This window comes from Phyllobates terribilis, unplaced genomic scaffold, assembly GCF_046119375.1.
Source record: "Phyllobates terribilis strain yellow unplaced genomic scaffold, ASM4611937v1 Scaffold_201__1_contigs__length_3545014, whole genome shotgun sequence".
NCBI lineage: Eukaryota > Metazoa > Chordata > Amphibia > Anura > Dendrobatidae > Phyllobates > Phyllobates terribilis.
Window position 1 is genome coordinate 2,936,040 of NW_027362961.1, and position 16,663 is coordinate 2,952,702.

Consider the following 16,663-nt stretch of genomic DNA (forward strand, 5'->3'; position numbering starts at 1 on the left):
CTACAGAGTAGCTGCTGGCCGGAGGAGCGAGCTTGAGGCTATAGTGGTTGATTCAACTCTAACTAAAGCTTTTTTTTTCTTAAATACTGGGATCTGTTTAAGGCTGTTGGCTCAAACAGACTTCCTCGGACAGACTTGGCGCAAGCTACTCCATTCTGCAGATCCCAAGGGAACCCTGGTTTTTACCATTACACACCTGTACAGGGATAGATACTTACCATAGGCCCAGGGTTGCATCTACAGAGTAGCTGCTGGCCGGAGGAGTGCGCTTGAGGCTTGAGTAGTTGAATCAATCCTAACTAAAGAAAAACCTATCTAATGACACTTTCTTGTTAGGACTTGTCTGAGGCCTATGGCTCAAAAAAGCTTCTTTGGAAAGACTTGGCAAAAGCCAGTCTATCCTACAGGTTCCAAAGGAACTCTGGCCTTCACTCTTACAGCCCTGTACAGTGATAAAGACTTATTATAGGGCCTTGATTGCATCTACATAGTAGATGCTGACTGGAGGGGCGAACTTAAAGTTAGAATGGTTCAGCCAACCCTAACTATTGCTACTTTCTTAAATGTTAGGATATTTCTGAGGCCATTGGCTCAAACAGGCTTCCTTGGACAGACTTGGCGCAAAACACACCATTTCTGATGTTTCCAAATGAACCCTGGGCTTCACCCTTGAACCTCTATACAGGGACCGTTTCATAGTTTTAAGGTTGAAAGACACAAGTCTGTCAAGTTCAACCTAAAAGCTAATGTGTTGATCCAGAGGAAGGCAAAAACCCCATGAGGCAGATGCTAATTGCCCCATATTAGGGGAAAAATTCCTTCCCGACTCCACATATGGCAATCAGACTAGTTCCCTGGATCAACGTCCCATAACAAAATCTAGTACGGATAACCTGCAATTTTATATTATTTAAGAAAGGCACACACATGCCCTCCTTGAATTTTTTTTAGAAAATTAAGTATTTCAATTTCATGTGGTAGAGAGTTTCATAACCTCATTGCTCACACAATAAAAATTTGCCAACTAACTTCCTTTAGACAAAGTGAATTAGGATCTTTATGCTAGAGTAATTGAATTAACTCTAACTGAAATAGATTAATGCTTTTTTCCTAAATGTTGAAATTTGTTTAAATCCATCAGCTCACAAAGGCTTTCTCGGACAGACTTGGCGCAAGCTACTCCATTCTGCAGATCCCAAGGGAACCCTGGCCTTTACCATTACACCCCTGTACAGGGATAGATACTTACCATAGGTCCAGGGCTGCATCTACAGAGTAGATGCTGGCCGGAGGAGCGAGCTTGAGGCTATAGTGGTTGATTCAACTCTAACTAAAGCTTTTTTTTCCTAAATACTGGGATCTGTTTAAGGCTGTTGGCTCAAACAGACTTCCTCGGACAGACTTGGCGCAAGCTACTCCATTCTGCAGATCCCAAGGGAACCCTGGTTTTTACCATTACACCCCTGTACAGGGATAGATACTTACCATAGGCCCAGGGTTGCATCTACAGAGTAGCTGCTGGCCGGAGGAGTGCGCTTGAGGCTTGAGTAGTTGAATCAATCCTAACTAAAGAAAAACCTATCTAATGCCACTTTCTTGTTAGGACCTGTCTGAGGCCTATGGCTCAAAAAAGCTTCTTTGGAAAGACTTGGCAAAAGCCAGTCTATCCTACAGGTTCCAAAGGAACTCTGGCCTTCACTCTTACAGCCCTGTACAGCGATAAAGACTTATTACAGGGCCTTGATTGCATCTACATAGTAGATGCTGACTGGAGGGGCAAACTTAAGGCTAAAATGGTTCAGCCAACCCTAACTATTGCTACTTTCTCAAATGTTAAGATATTTCTGAGGCCGTTGGCTCAAACAGGCTTCCTTGGACAGACTGGGCACAAAACACACCATTTCTGATGTTTCCAAATGAACCCTGGGCTTCACCCTTGAACCTCTATACAGGGACCGTTTCATAGTTTTAAGGTTGAAAGACACAAGTCCATCAAGTTCAACCTAAAAGCTAATGTGTTGATCCAGAGGAAGGCAAAAACCCCATGAGGCAGATGCTAATTGCCCCATATTAGGGGAAAAATTCCTTCCCGACTCCACATATGGCAATCAGACTAGTTCCCTGGATCAACGTCCCATAACAAAATCTAGTACGGATAACCTGCAATTTTATATTATTCAAGAAAGGCACACACATGCCCTCCTTGAATTTTTTTTAGAAAATTAAGTATTTCAATTTCATGTGGTAGAGAGTTTCATAACCTCATTGCTCACACAATAAAAATTTGCCAACTAACTTCCTTTAGACAAAGTGAATTAGGATCTTTATGCTAGAGTAATTGAATTAACTCTAACTGAAATAGATTAATGCTTTTTTCCTAAATGTTGAAATTTGTTTAAATCCATCAGCTCAAAAAGGCTTTCTCGGACAGACTTGGCGCAAGCTACTCCATTCTGCAGATCCCAAGGGAACCCTGGCCTTTACCATTACACCCCTGTACAGGGATAGATACTTACCATAGGCCCAGGGTTGCATCTACAGAGTAGCTGCTGGCCGGAGGAGCGAGCTTGAGGCTATAGTGGTTGATTCAACTCTAACTAAAGCTTTTTTTTCCTAAATACTGGGATCTGTTTAAGGCTGTTGGCTCAAACAGACTTCCTCGGACAGACTTGGCGCAAGCTACTCCATTCTGCAGATCCCAAGGGAACCCTGTTTTTTACCATTACACCCCTGTACAGGGATAGATACTTACCATAGGCCCAGGGTTGCATCTACAGAGTAGCTGCTGGCCGGAGGAGTGCGCTTGAGGCTTGAGTAGTTGAGTCAATCCTAACTAAAGAAAAACCTATCTAATGACACTTTCTTGTTAGGACCTGTCTGAGGCCTATGGCTCAAAAAAGCTTCTTTGGAAAAACTTGGCAAAAGCCAGTCTATCCTACAGGTTCCAAAGGAACTCTGACCTTCACTCTTACATCCCTGTACAGTGATAAAGACTTATTACAGGGCCTTGATTGCATCTACATAGTAGATGCTGACTGGAGGGGCAAACTTAAGGTTAGAATGGTTCAGCCAACCCTAACTATTGCTACTTTCTTAAATGTTAAGATATTTCTGAGGCCGTTGGCTCAAACAGGCTTCCTTGGACAGACTTGGCGCAAAACACACCATTTCTGATGTTTCCAAATGAACCCTGGGCTTCACCCTTGAACCTCTATACAGGGACCGTTTCATAGTTTTAAGGTTGAAAGACACAAGTCTGTCAAGTTCAACCTAAAAGCTAATGTGTTGATCCAGAGGAAGGCAAAAACCCCATGAGGCAGATGCTAATTGCCCCATATTAGGGGAAAAATTCCTTCCCGACTCCACATATGGCAATCAGACTAGTTCCCTGGATCAACGTCCCATAACAAAATCTAGTATGGATAACCTGCAATTTTATATTATTTAAGAAAGGCACACACATGCCCTCCTTGAATTTTTTTTAGAAAATTAAGTATTTCAATTTCATGTGGTAGAGAGTTTCATAACCTCATTGCTCACACAATAAAAATTTGCCAACTAACTTCCTTTAGACAAAGTGAATTAGGATCTTTATTCTAGAGTAATTGAATTAACTCTAACTGAAATAGATTAATGCTTTTTTCCTAAATGTTGAAATTTGTTTAAATCCATCAGCTCAAAAAGGCTTTCTCGGACAGACTTGGCGCAAGCTACTCCATTCTGCAGATCCCAAGGGAACCCTGGCCTTTACCATTACACCCCTGTACAGGGATAGATACTTACCATAGGCCCAGGGCTGCATCTACAGAGTAGCTGCTGGCCGGAGGAGCGAGCTTGAGGCTATAGTGGTTGATTCAACTCTAACTAAAGCTTTTTTTTCCTAAATACTGGGATCTGTTTAAGGCTGTTGGCTCAAACAGACTTCCTCGGACAGACTTGGCGCAAGCTACTCCATTCTGCAGATCCCAAGGGAACCCTGGTTTTTACCATTACACCCCTGTACAGGGATAGATACTTACCATAGGCCCAGGGTTGCATCTACAGAGTAGCTGCTGGCCGGAGGAGTGCGCTTGAGGCTTGAGTAGTTGAATCAATCCTAACTAAAGAAAAACCTATCTAATGCCACTTTCTTGTTAGGACCTGTCTGAGGCCTATGGCTCAAAAAAGCTTCTTTGGAAAGACTTGGCAAAAGCCAGTCTATACTACAGGTTCCAAAGGAACTCTGGCCTTCACTCTTACAGCCCTGTACAGCGATAAAGACTTATTACAGGGCCTTGATTGCATCTACATAGTAGATGCTGACTGGAGGGGCAAACTTAAGGCTAGAATGGTTCAGCCAACCCTAACTATTGCTACTTTCTTAAATGTTAAGATATTTCTGAGGCCGTTGGCTCAAACAGGCTTCCTTGGACAGACTGGGCGCAAAACACACCATTTCTGATGTTTCCAAATGAACCCTGGGCTTCACCCTTGAACCTCTATACAGGGACCGTTTCATAGTTTTAAGGTTGAAAGACACAAGTCCATCAAGTTCAACCTAAAAGCTAATGTGTTGATCCAGAGGAAGGCAAAAACCCCATGAGGCAGATGCTAATTGCCCCATATTAGGGGAAAAATTCCTTCCCGACTCCACATATGGCAATCAGACTAGTTCCCTGGATCAACGTCCCATAACAAAATCTAGTACGGATCACCTGCAATTTTATATTATTCAAGAAAGGCACACACATGCCCTCCTTGAATTTTTTTTAGAAAATTAAGTATTTCAATTTCATGTGGTAGAGAGTTTCATAACCTCATTGCTCACACAATAAAAATTTGCCAACTAACTTCCTTTAGACAAAGTGAATTAGGATCTTTATGCTAGAGTAATTGAATTAACTCTAACTGAAATAGATTAAAGCTTTTTTCCTAAATGTTGAAATTTGTTTAAATCCATCAGCTCAAAAAGGCTTTCTCGGACAGACTTGGCGCAAGCTACTCCATTCTGCAGATCCCAAGGGAACCCTGGCCTTTACCATTACACCCCTGTACAGGGATAGATACTTACCATAGGCCCAGGGCTGCATCTACAGAGTAGCTGCTGGCCGGAGGAGCGAGCTTGAGGCTATAGTGGTTGATTCAACTCTAACTAAAGCTTTTTTTTTCTTAAATACTGGGATCTGTTTAAGGCTGTTGGCTCAAACAGACTTCCTCGGACAGACTTGGCGCAAGCTACTCCATTCTGCAGATCCCAAGGGAACCCTGGTTTTTACCATTACACCCCTGTACAGGGATAGATACTTACCATAGGCCCAGGGTTGCATCTACAGAGTAGCTGCTGGCCGGAGGAGTGCGCTTGAGGCTTGAGTAGTTGAATCAATCCTAACTAAAGAAAAACCTATCTAATGCCACTTTCTTGTTAGGACCTGTCTGAGGCCTATGGCTCAAAAAAGCTTCTTTGGAAAGACTTGGCAAAAGCCAGTCTATCCTACAGGTTCCAAAGGAACTCTGGCCTTCACTCTTACAGCCCTGTACAGCGATAAAGACTTATTACAGGGCCTTGATTGCATCTACATAGTAGATGCTGACTGGAGGGGCAAACTTAAGGCTAGAATGGTTCAGCCAACCCTAACTATTGCTACTTTCTCAAATGTTAAGATATTTCTGAGGCCGTTGGCTCAAACAGGCTTCCTTGGACAGACTGGGCACAAAACACACCATTTCTGATGTTTCCAAATGAACCCTGGGCTTCACCCTTGAACCTCTATACAGGGACCGTTTCATAGTTTTAAGGTTGAAAGACACAAGTCCATCAAGTTCAACCTAAAAGCTAATGTGTTGATCCAGAGGAAGGCAAAAACCCCATGAGGCAGATGCTAATTGCCCCATATTAGGGGAAAAATTCCTTCCCGACTCCACATATGGCAATCAGACTAGTTCCCTGGATCAACGTCCCATAACAAAATCTAGTACGGATAACCTGCAATTTTATATTATTCAAGAAAGGCACACACATGCCCTCCTTGAATTTTTTTTAGAAAATTAAGTATTTCAATTTCATGTGGTAGAGAGTTTCATAACCTCATTGCTCACACAATAAAAATTTGCCAACTAACTTCCTTTAGACAAAGTGAATTAGGATCTTTATGCTAGAGTAATTGAATTAACTCTAACTGAAATAGATTAATGCTTTTTTCCTAAATGTTGAAATTTGTTTAAATCCATCAGCTCAAAAAGGCTTTCTCGGACAGACTTGGCGCAAGCTACTCCATTCTGCAGATCCCAAGGGAACCCTGGCCTTTACCATTACACCCCTGTACAGGGATAGATACTTACCATAGGCCCAGGGTTGCATCTACAGAGTAGCTGCTGGCCGGAGGAGCGAGCTTGAGGCTATAGTGGTTGATTCAACTCTAACTAAAGCTTTTTTTTCCTAAATACTGGGATCTGTTTAAGGCTGTTGGCTCAAACAGACTTCCTCGGACAGACTTGGCGCAAGCTACTCCATTCTGCAGATCCCAAGGGAACCCTGTTTTTTACCATTACACCCCTGTACAGGGATAGATACTTACCATAGGCCCAGGGTTGCATCTACAGAGTAGCTGCTGGCCGGAGGAGTGCGCTTGAGGCTTGAGTAGTTGAGTCAATCCTAACTAAAGAAAAACCTATCTAATGACACTTTCTTGTTAGGACCTGTCTGAGGCCTATGGCTCAAAAAAGCTTCTTTGGAAAAACTTGGCAAAAGCCAGTCTATCCTACAGGTTCCAAAGGAACTCTGACCTTCACTCTTACATCCCTGTACAGTGATAAAGACTTATTACAGGGCCTTGATTGCATCTACATAGTAGATGCTGACTGGAGGGGCAAACTTAAGGTTAGAATGGTTCAGCCAACCCTAACTATTGCTACTTTCTTAAATGTTAAGATATTTCTGAGGCCGTTGGCTCAAACAGGCTTCCTTGGACAGACTTGGCGCAAAACACACCATTTCTGATGTTTCCAAATGAACCCTGGGCTTCACCCTTGAACCTCTATACAGGGACCGTTTCATAGTTTTAAGGTTGAAAGACACAAGTCTGTCAAGTTCAACCTAAAAGCTAATGTGTTGATCCAGAGGAAGGCAAAAACCCCATGAGGCAGATGCTAATTGCCCCATATTAGGGGAAAAATTCCTTCCCGACTCCACATATGGCAATCAGACTAGTTCCCTGGATCAACGTCCCATAACAAAATCTAGTATGGATAACCTGCAATTTTATATTATTTAAGAAAGGCACACACATGCCCTCCTTGAATTTTTTTTAGAAAATTAAGTATTTCAATTTCATGTGGTAGAGAGTTTCATAACCTCATTGCTCACACAATAAAAATTTGCCAACTAACTTCCTTTAGACAAAGTGAATTAGGATCTTTATTCTAGAGTAATTGAATTAACTCTAACTGAAATAGATTAATGCTTTTTTCCTAAATGTTGAAATTTGTTTAAATCCATCAGCTCAAAAAGGCTTTCTCGGACAGACTTGGCGCAAGCTACTCCATTCTGCAGATCCCAAGGGAACCCTGGCCTTTACCATTACACCCCTGTACAGGGATAGATACTTACCATAGGCCCAGGGCTGCATCTACAGAGTAGCTGCTGGCCGGAGGAGCGAGCTTGAGGCTATAGTGGTTGATTCAACTCTAACTAAAGCTTTTTTTTCCTAAATACTGGGATCTGTTTAAGGCTGTTGGCTCAAACAGACTTCCTCGGACAGACTTGGCGCAAGCTACTCCATTCTGCAGATCCCAAGGGAACCCTGGTTTTTACCATTACACCCCTGTACAGGGATAGATACTTACCATAGGCCCAGGGTTGCATCTACAGAGTAGCTGCTGGCCGGAGGAGTGCGCTTGAGGCTTGAGTAGTTGAATCAATCCTAACTAAAGAAAAACCTATCTAATGCCACTTTCTTGTTAGGACCTGTCTGAGGCCTATGGCTCAAAAAAGCTTCTTTGGAAAGACTTGGCAAAAGCCAGTCTATACTACAGGTTCCAAAGGAACTCTGGCCTTCACTCTTACAGCCCTGTACAGCGATAAAGACTTATTACAGGGCCTTGATTGCATCTACATAGTAGATGCTGACTGGAGGGGCAAACTTAAGGCTAGAATGGTTCAGCCAACCCTAACTATTGCTACTTTCTTAAATGTTAAGATATTTCTGAGGCCGTTGGCTCAAACAGGCTTCCTTGGACAGACTGGGCGCAAAACACACCATTTCTGATGTTTCCAAATGAACCCTGGGCTTCACCCTTGAACCTCTATACAGGGACCGTTTCATAGTTTTAAGGTTGAAAGACACAAGTCCATCAAGTTCAACCTAAAAGCTAATGTGTTGATCCAGAGGAAGGCAAAAACCCCATGAGGCAGATGCTAATTGCCCCATATTAGGGGAAAAATTCCTTCCCGCCTCCACATATGGCAATCAGACTAGTTCCCTGGATCAACGTCCCATAACAAAATCTAGTACGGATAACCTGCAATTTTATATTATTCAAGAAAGGCACACACATGCCCTCCTTGAATTTTTTTTAGAAAATTAAGTATTTCAATTTCATGTGGTAGAGAGTTTCATAACCTCATTGCTCACACAATAAAAATTTGCCAACTAACTTCCTTTAGACAAAGTGAATTAGGATCTTTATGCTAGAGTAATTGAATTAACTCTAACTGAAATAGATTAATGCTTTTTTCCTAAATGTTGAAATTTGTTTAAATCCATCAGCTCAAAAAGGCTTTCTCGGACAGACTTGGCGCAAGCTACTCCATTCTGCAGATCCCAAGGGAACCCTGGCCTTTACCATTACACCCCTGTACAGGTATAGTTACTTACCATAGACCCAGGGCTGCATCTACAGAGTAGCTGCTGGCCGGAGGAGCGAGCTTGAGGCTATAGTGGTTGATTCAACTCTAACTAAAGCTTTTTTTTCCTAAATACTGGGATCTGTTTAAGGCTGTTGGCTCAAACAGACTTCCTCGGACAGACTTGGCGCAAGCTACTCCATTCTGCAGATCCCAAGGGAACCCTATTTTTTACCATTACACCCCTGTACAGGGATAGATACTTACCATAGGCCCAGGGTTGCATCTACAGAGTAGCTGCTGGCCGGAGGAGTGCGCTTGAGGCTTGAGTAGTTGAATCAATCCTAACTAAAGAAAAACCTATCTAATGCCACTTTCTTGTTAGGACCTGTCTGAGGCCTATGGCTCAAAAAAGCTTCTTTGGAAAGACTTGGCAAAAGCCAGTCTATCCTACAGGTTCCAAAGGAACTCTGGCCTTCACTCTTTCAGCTCTGTACAGCGATAAAGACTTATTGCAGGGCCTTGATTGCATCTACATAGTAGATACTGACTGGAGGGGCAAACTTAAGGCTAGAATGGTTCAGCCAACCCTAACTATTGCTACTTTCTTAAATGTTAGGATATTTCTGAGGCCGTTGGCTCAAACAGGCTTCCTTGGACAGACTGGGCGCAAAACACACCATTTCTGATGTTTCCAAATGAACCCTGGGCTTCACCCTTGAACCTCAATACATGGACAGTTTCATAGTTTTAAGGTTGAAAGACACAAGTCCATCAAGTTCAACCTAAAAGCTAATGTGTTGATCCAGAGGAAGGCAAAAACCCCATGAGGCAGATGCTAATTGCCCCATATTAGAGGAAAAATTCCTTCCCGACTCCACATATGGCAATCAGACTAGTTCCCTGGATCAACGTCCCATAACAAAATCTAGTACGGATAACCTGCAATTTTACATTATTCAAGAAAGGCACACATATGCCCTCCTTGAATTTTTTTTAGAAAATTAAGTATTTCAAGTTCATGTGGTAGAGAGTTCCATAACCTCATTGCTCACACAATAAAAATTTGCCAACTAACTTCCTTTAGACAAAGTGAATTAGGATCTTTATGCTAGAGTAATTGAATTAACTCTAACTGAAATAGATTAATGCTTTTTTCCTAAATGTTGAAATTTGTTTAAATCCATCAGCTCAAAAAGGCTTTCTCGGATAGACTTGGCGCAAGCTACTCCATTCTGCAGATCCCAAGGGAACCCTGGCCTTTACCATTACACGCCTGTACATGGATAGATACTTACCATAGGCCCAGGGCTGCATCTACAGAGTAGCTGCTGGCCGGAGGAGCGAGCTTGAGGCTACAGTGGTTGATTCAACTCTAACTGAAGCTTTTTTTTTTTCCTAAATACTGGGATCTGTTTAAGGCTGTTGGCTCAAACAGACTTCCTCGGACAGACTTGGTGCAAGCTACTCCATTCTGCAGATCCCAAGGGAACCCAGGTTTTTACCATTACACCCCTGTACAGGGATAGATACTTACCATAGGCCCAGGGTTGCATCTACAGAGTAGCTGCTGGCCGGAGGAGTGCGCTTGAGGCTTGAGTAGTTGAATCAATCCTAACTAAAGAAAAACCTATCTAATGACACTTTCTTGTTAGGACCTGTCTGAGGCCTATGGCTCAAAAAAGCTTCTTTGGAAAGACTTGGCAAAAGCCAGTCTATCCTACAGGTTCCAAAGGAACTCTGGCCTTCACTCTTACAGCCCTGTACAGTGATAAAGACTTATTACAGGGCCTTGATTGCATCTACATAGTAGATGCTGACTGGAGGGGCAAACTTAAAGTTAGAATGGTTCAGCCAACCCTAACTATTGCTACTTTCTTAAATGTTAGGATATTTCTGAGGCCATTGGCTTAAACAGGCTTCCTTGGACAGACTTGGCGCAAAACACACCATTTCTGATGTTTCCAAATGAACCCTGGGCTTCACCCTTGAACCTCTATACAGGGACCGTTTCATAGTTTTAAGGTTGAAAGACACAAGTCCATCAAGTTCAACCTAAAAGCTAATGTGTTGATCCAGAGGAAGGCAAAAACCCCATGAGGCAGATGCTAATTGCCCCATATTAGGGGAAAAATTCCTTCCCGACTCCACATATGGCAATCAGACTAGTTCCCTGGATCAACGTCCCATAACAAAATCTAGTACGGATAACCTGCAATTTTATATTATTCAAGAAAGGCACACACATGCCCTCCTTGAATTTTTTTTAGAAAATTAAGTATTTCAATTTCATGTGGTAGAGAGTTTCATAACCTCATTGCTCACACAATAAAAATTTGCCAACTAACTTCCTTTAGACAAAGTGAATTAGGATCTTTATGCTAGAGTAATTGAATTAACTCTAACTGAAATAGATTAATGCTTTTTTCCTAAATGTTGAAATTTGTTTAAATCCATCAGCTCAAAAAGGCTTTCTCGGACAGACTTGGCGCAAGCTACTCCATTCTGCAGATCCCAAGGGAACCCTGGCCTTTACCATTACACCCCTGTACAGGTATAGATACTTACCATAGACCCAGGGCTGCATCTACAGAGTAGCTGCTGGCCGGAGGAGCGAGCTTGAGGCTATAGTGGTTGATTCAACTCTAACTAAAGCTTTTTTTTCCTAAATACTGGGATCTGTTTAAGGCTGTTGGCTCAAACAGACTTCCTCGGACAGACTTGGCGCAAGCTACTCCATTCTGCAGATCCCAAGGGAACCCTATTTTTTACCATTACACCCCTGTACAGGGATAGATACTTACCATAGGCCCAGGGTTGCATCTACAGAGTAGCTGCTGGCCGGAGGAGTGCGCTTGAGGCTTGAGTAGTTGAATCAATGCTAACTAAAGAAAAACCTATCTAATGCCACTTTCTTGTTAGGACCTGTCTGAGGCCTATGGCTCAAAAAAGCTTCTTTGGAAAGACTTGGCAAAAGCCAGTCTATCCTACAGGTTCCAAAGGAACTCTGGCCTTCACTCTTTCAGCTCTGTACAGCGATAAAGACTTATTGCAGGGCCTTGATTGCATCTACATAGTAGATACTGACTGGAGGGGCAAACTTAAGGCTAGAATGGTTCAGCCAACCCTAACTATTGCTACTTTCTTAAATGTTAGGATATTTCTGAGGCCGTTGGCTCAAACAGGCTTCCTTGGACAGACTGGGCGCAAAACACACCATTTCTGATGTTTCCAAATGAACCCTGGGCTTCACCCTTGAACCTCAATACATGGACAGTTTCATAGTTTTAAGGTTGAAAGACACAAGTCCATCAAGTTCAACCTAAAAGCTAATGTGTTGATCCAGAGGAAGGCAAAAACCCCATGAGGCAGATGCTAATTGCCCCATATTAGAGGAAAAATTCCTTCCCGACTCCACATATGGCAATCAGACTAGTTCCCTGGATCAACGTCCCATAACAAAATCTAGTACGGATAACCTGCAATTTTACATTATTCAAGAAAGGCACACATATGCCCTCCTTGAATTTTTTTTAGAAAATTAAGTATTTCAAGTTCATGTGGTAGAGAGTTCCATAACCTCATTGCTCACACAATAAAAATTTGCCAACTAAATTCCTTTAGACAAAGTGAATTAGGATCTTTATGCTAGAGTAATTGAATTAACTCTAACTGAAATAGATTAATGCTTTTTTCCTAAATGTTGAAATTTGTTTAAATCCATCAGCTCAAAAAGGCTTTCTCGGACAGACTTGGCGCAAGCTACTCCATTCTGCAGATCCCAAGGGAACCCTGGCCTTTACCATTACACGCCTGTACATGGATAGATACTTACCATAGGCCCAGGGCTGCATCTACAGAGTAGCTGCTGGCCGGAGGAGCGAGCTTGAGGCTATAGTGGTTGATTCAACTCTAACTGAAGCTTTTTTTTTTTCCTAAATACTGGGATCTGTTTAAGGCTGTTGGCTCAAACAGACTTCCTCGGACAGACTTGGTGCAAGCTACTCCATTCTGCAGATCCCAAGGGAACCCAGGTTTTTACCATTACACCCCTGTACAGGGATAGATACTTACCATAGGCCCAGGGTTGCATCTACAGAGTAGCTGCTGGCCGGAGGAGTGCGCTTGAGGCTTGAGTAGTTGAATCAATCCTAACTAAAGAAAAACCTATCTAATGCCACTTTCTTGTTAGGACCTGTCTGAGGCCTATGGCTCAAAAAAGCTTCTTTGGAAAGACTTGGCAAAAGCCAGTCTATCCTACAGGTTCCAAAAGAACTCTGGCCTTCACTCTTACAGCCCTGTACAGCGATAAAGACTTATTACATGGCCTTGATTGCATCTACATAGTAAATGCTGACTGGAGGGGCAAACTTAAGGCTAGAATGGTTCAGCCACCCTAACTATTGCTACTTTCTTAAATGTTAGGATATTTCTGAGGCCGTTGGCTCAAACAGGCTTCCTTGGACAGACTGGGCGCAAAACACACCATTTCTGATGGTTCCAAATGAACCCTGGGCTTCACCTTTGAACCTCAATACAGGGACAGTTTCATAGTTTTAAGGTTGAAAGACACAAGTCCATCAAGTTCAACCTAAAAGCTAATGTGTTGATCCAGAGGAAGGCAAAAACCCCATGAGGCAGATGCTAATTGCCCCATTTTAGGGGAAAAATTCCTTCCCGACTCCACATATGGCAATCAGACTAGTTCCCTGGATCAACGTCCCATAATAAAATCTATTACCACTAACCTGAAATGTTATATTATTCAAGGAACATTTTTCATCAAGCAGTTTTCACCGGAAATGTGTTGCACAACTGTTTGAATCTCAGTAAATTCCTGCACAACTTACATTTAAATACTCTGACCTTTTCACACCCACTCTTTTAACTTCTTAAATAGTGAACAGAGCTTATCTGGACCGCTTGTGGCTTAGCTTTACCTGAAAACTTATTACAAATTAGGCTGGAAAAGTGGTGTAAAATAGGACTGAAATGGACTCCATCTTTTGACTGGAGTACATTTCTTGAGGTGTAGTACGTCAGCTTTAAGGGGATATTTCAATAAATGAATGACCCTGGCTGCAGGTATAAAGAATCAAACTGTGCTGTCCTGACCCATTCCTGGGATTGTGTATGGCACTGACATCACCTCAATACTGCCGCAGCCAACAAATGTAATCAGACGGACTGCCCAGCTGAGCGCACTGAGCTGCTGCAGCTCTGAGATGGTGGAACCTCTTTTTTTTAATTAAATGACCTGCAGCTAGGGACATTCATTTATTGAAAGGGAACAACCCCTTTAAGGATGAGTCAAGTTCATTAAGAGGTTTAGTCTTTTTAATGAATTTGGTGCACGTTCCTCCAATAGGCGCTTCATGAATGCTGGTATAGAAATCCACCAGCCTTGATGAATCGGCCACCATAGGTTTACATGGCATGAGCATATACAGAACAGTTGTGTAGTATACGTTACCAGGCCCTCATGATGCTCTTGGTCCTGGATGGCCTTCCACAGTCTGCTTTCTTGCTTCATCATCTTGAAGGGCTCCACTTTCTTTTCTTCTGGCTGGCATGGTGCGGCTCTATCATCCTGCTCCTTTAACACGAAGGGACGACTGTAAAGCTGCCAGGAGCGTTTTTTTTATCCCCTTAGATCATTGTGACACCACAAAGTGATGACATAGACAAGTGGGTGAGGCGCCTTTATTCAGTCATCGGGTGTGGTCAGAAGAAATTAGCATATTCCGTGATGTTACTACAATGAGAACAGACATGAACATTCTATTCGGAACCCGACCGCCATTATCAGCGGAACCTTCACTGCTGTCAGATTGGCACTAAAAACAAAAAGAGACCGCGGTGAACCTGGACAGTAACAATCTACAGGGACAGTGACTGCTAAGCGGACTTCATGTCAGATGTTATGCAGTTTTGTCAGAAAAAAAAACAATAAAATATATAAAAGACAGGCTCCAATAAACCTTAAACACTGGGCTGTAGTCACAGATTCTCCTTCCACCTGCAGCACATTGCTCCCCTGCCTAACCCTCCCCGTCCTGCAGCATGTTTCTCACCGCTTAATTCTCCCACTCCTGCAGCACATCACTCCCCTGTCTAAACCTCCCCCTCTTGCGGCACATTGCTCCCGTCTAATCCTCCCCTCCTTGCAGCACATTGTGCCCTTTCTAAATCTCCCCCTTCCTGCACCACATCACCCACTGCCAAATCCCCTCTTGCACCACATCGCCCACTGCCAAATCCTGCACTTCCTGCAGCACATCGCTCCCTGCCTAATCCTCTCCTATTGCATTACATCACTCCCCTGCATAAGCCACCTCTTCCTGCAGCACATCGCTTCCCTGCCTAAGCCTCCCCCTCCTGCATTACATCACTCCCCTGCCTAATCCTCCTCTTCCTGCAGCACAGCGCTCCCTGCCTAATCCTCCTCTTCCTGCAGCACATCGCTCCCCTGACCCCCTCTTACGTGACATCTTTTCTATCAGTTACATTTGTGAAGTAACTGCTGTCTCCTGTGAGCAGTGGAGAGCGAAGCTGAGAGCCAGGAGGCTCTGCCCCTCTGCCCCTTCTTGCCACATCATCATCCATCTACATCAGGGCTGTCAAACTCAAATATATAGAGGGCCAAAAGGAAGAGTTTAACTCAGAAAAATAAGTCAACACTTTATCAGATGTTTCTGTGAAAACTTGAGTACAACAAATAAGATTTTGTTATTTTCCCTCAGTTATAAAAAAAATAGTTATGAGAAAAGTGTGACAAAGAGGAGTCATAAAATGCACCAAAATGAAATATCACAATTTATGGCTCAAATTGAGGTGAAGCAAGGAAGAGGTTGAGCTTAGCTAATGAGATGCATCAAACATACAGGTGCTTCTCACAAAATTAGAATATCGTCAAAAAGTTTATTTATTTCAGTTCTTCAATCCAAAAAGTGAAACTCATATATTATACAGAGTCATTACAGAGTGATCTATTTCAAGTGTTTATTTCTGTTAATGTTGATAATGATGGCTTACAGCCAATGAAAACACAAAGTCATTATCTCAGTAAATTAGAATAATTAACAAAAAATACCTGCAAAGGCTTCTTACGCATTTAAAAAGGTCCCTTTGTCTGTTTCAGTAGGCTCCACAATCATGGGGAAGACTGATGACTTGACAGATGTCCAGAAGGCAGTCATTGACACACTCCACAAGGAGTGTAAACCACAAAAGGTCATTGCTAAAGAAGCTGGCTGTTAACAGAGTGCTGTATCCAAGCATATTTATGGAAAGTTGAGTGGAAAGAAAAAGTGTGGTAGGAAGAGGTGCACAAGCAACCGGGATAACCGCAGCCTTGAAAAGATTGTTAAGGAAAGGCCATTCAAACATTTGGGGAAGATTCACAAGGAGTGGACTGCTGCTGGAGTCATTGCTTCAAGAGCCATCACACACAGACGTATCCAGGACATGGGCTACAAGTGTCACATTCCTTGTGTCGAGCCACTCATCACCAATAGACAACGCCAGAAGCATCTTACCTGGGCCAAGGAGAAAAACACCTGGACTGTTGCTCAGTGGTCCAAGGTGTTGTTTTCCGATGAAAGTAAATTTTGCATTTAATTTGGAAATCAAGGTCCCAGAGTCTGGAGGAAGAGTGGAGAGGCCACAATCCAAGCTGCTTGAGGTCTCGTGTGAAGTTTCCACAATCGGTGATGGTTTGGGGAGCCATGTCATCTGCTGGTGTAGGTCCACTGTGTTTTATCAAGACCAAAGTCAGCGCACCCGTCTACCAGGACATTGTAGAGCCCTTCATGCTTCCCTCTGCCCACAAGCTTTTTGGAG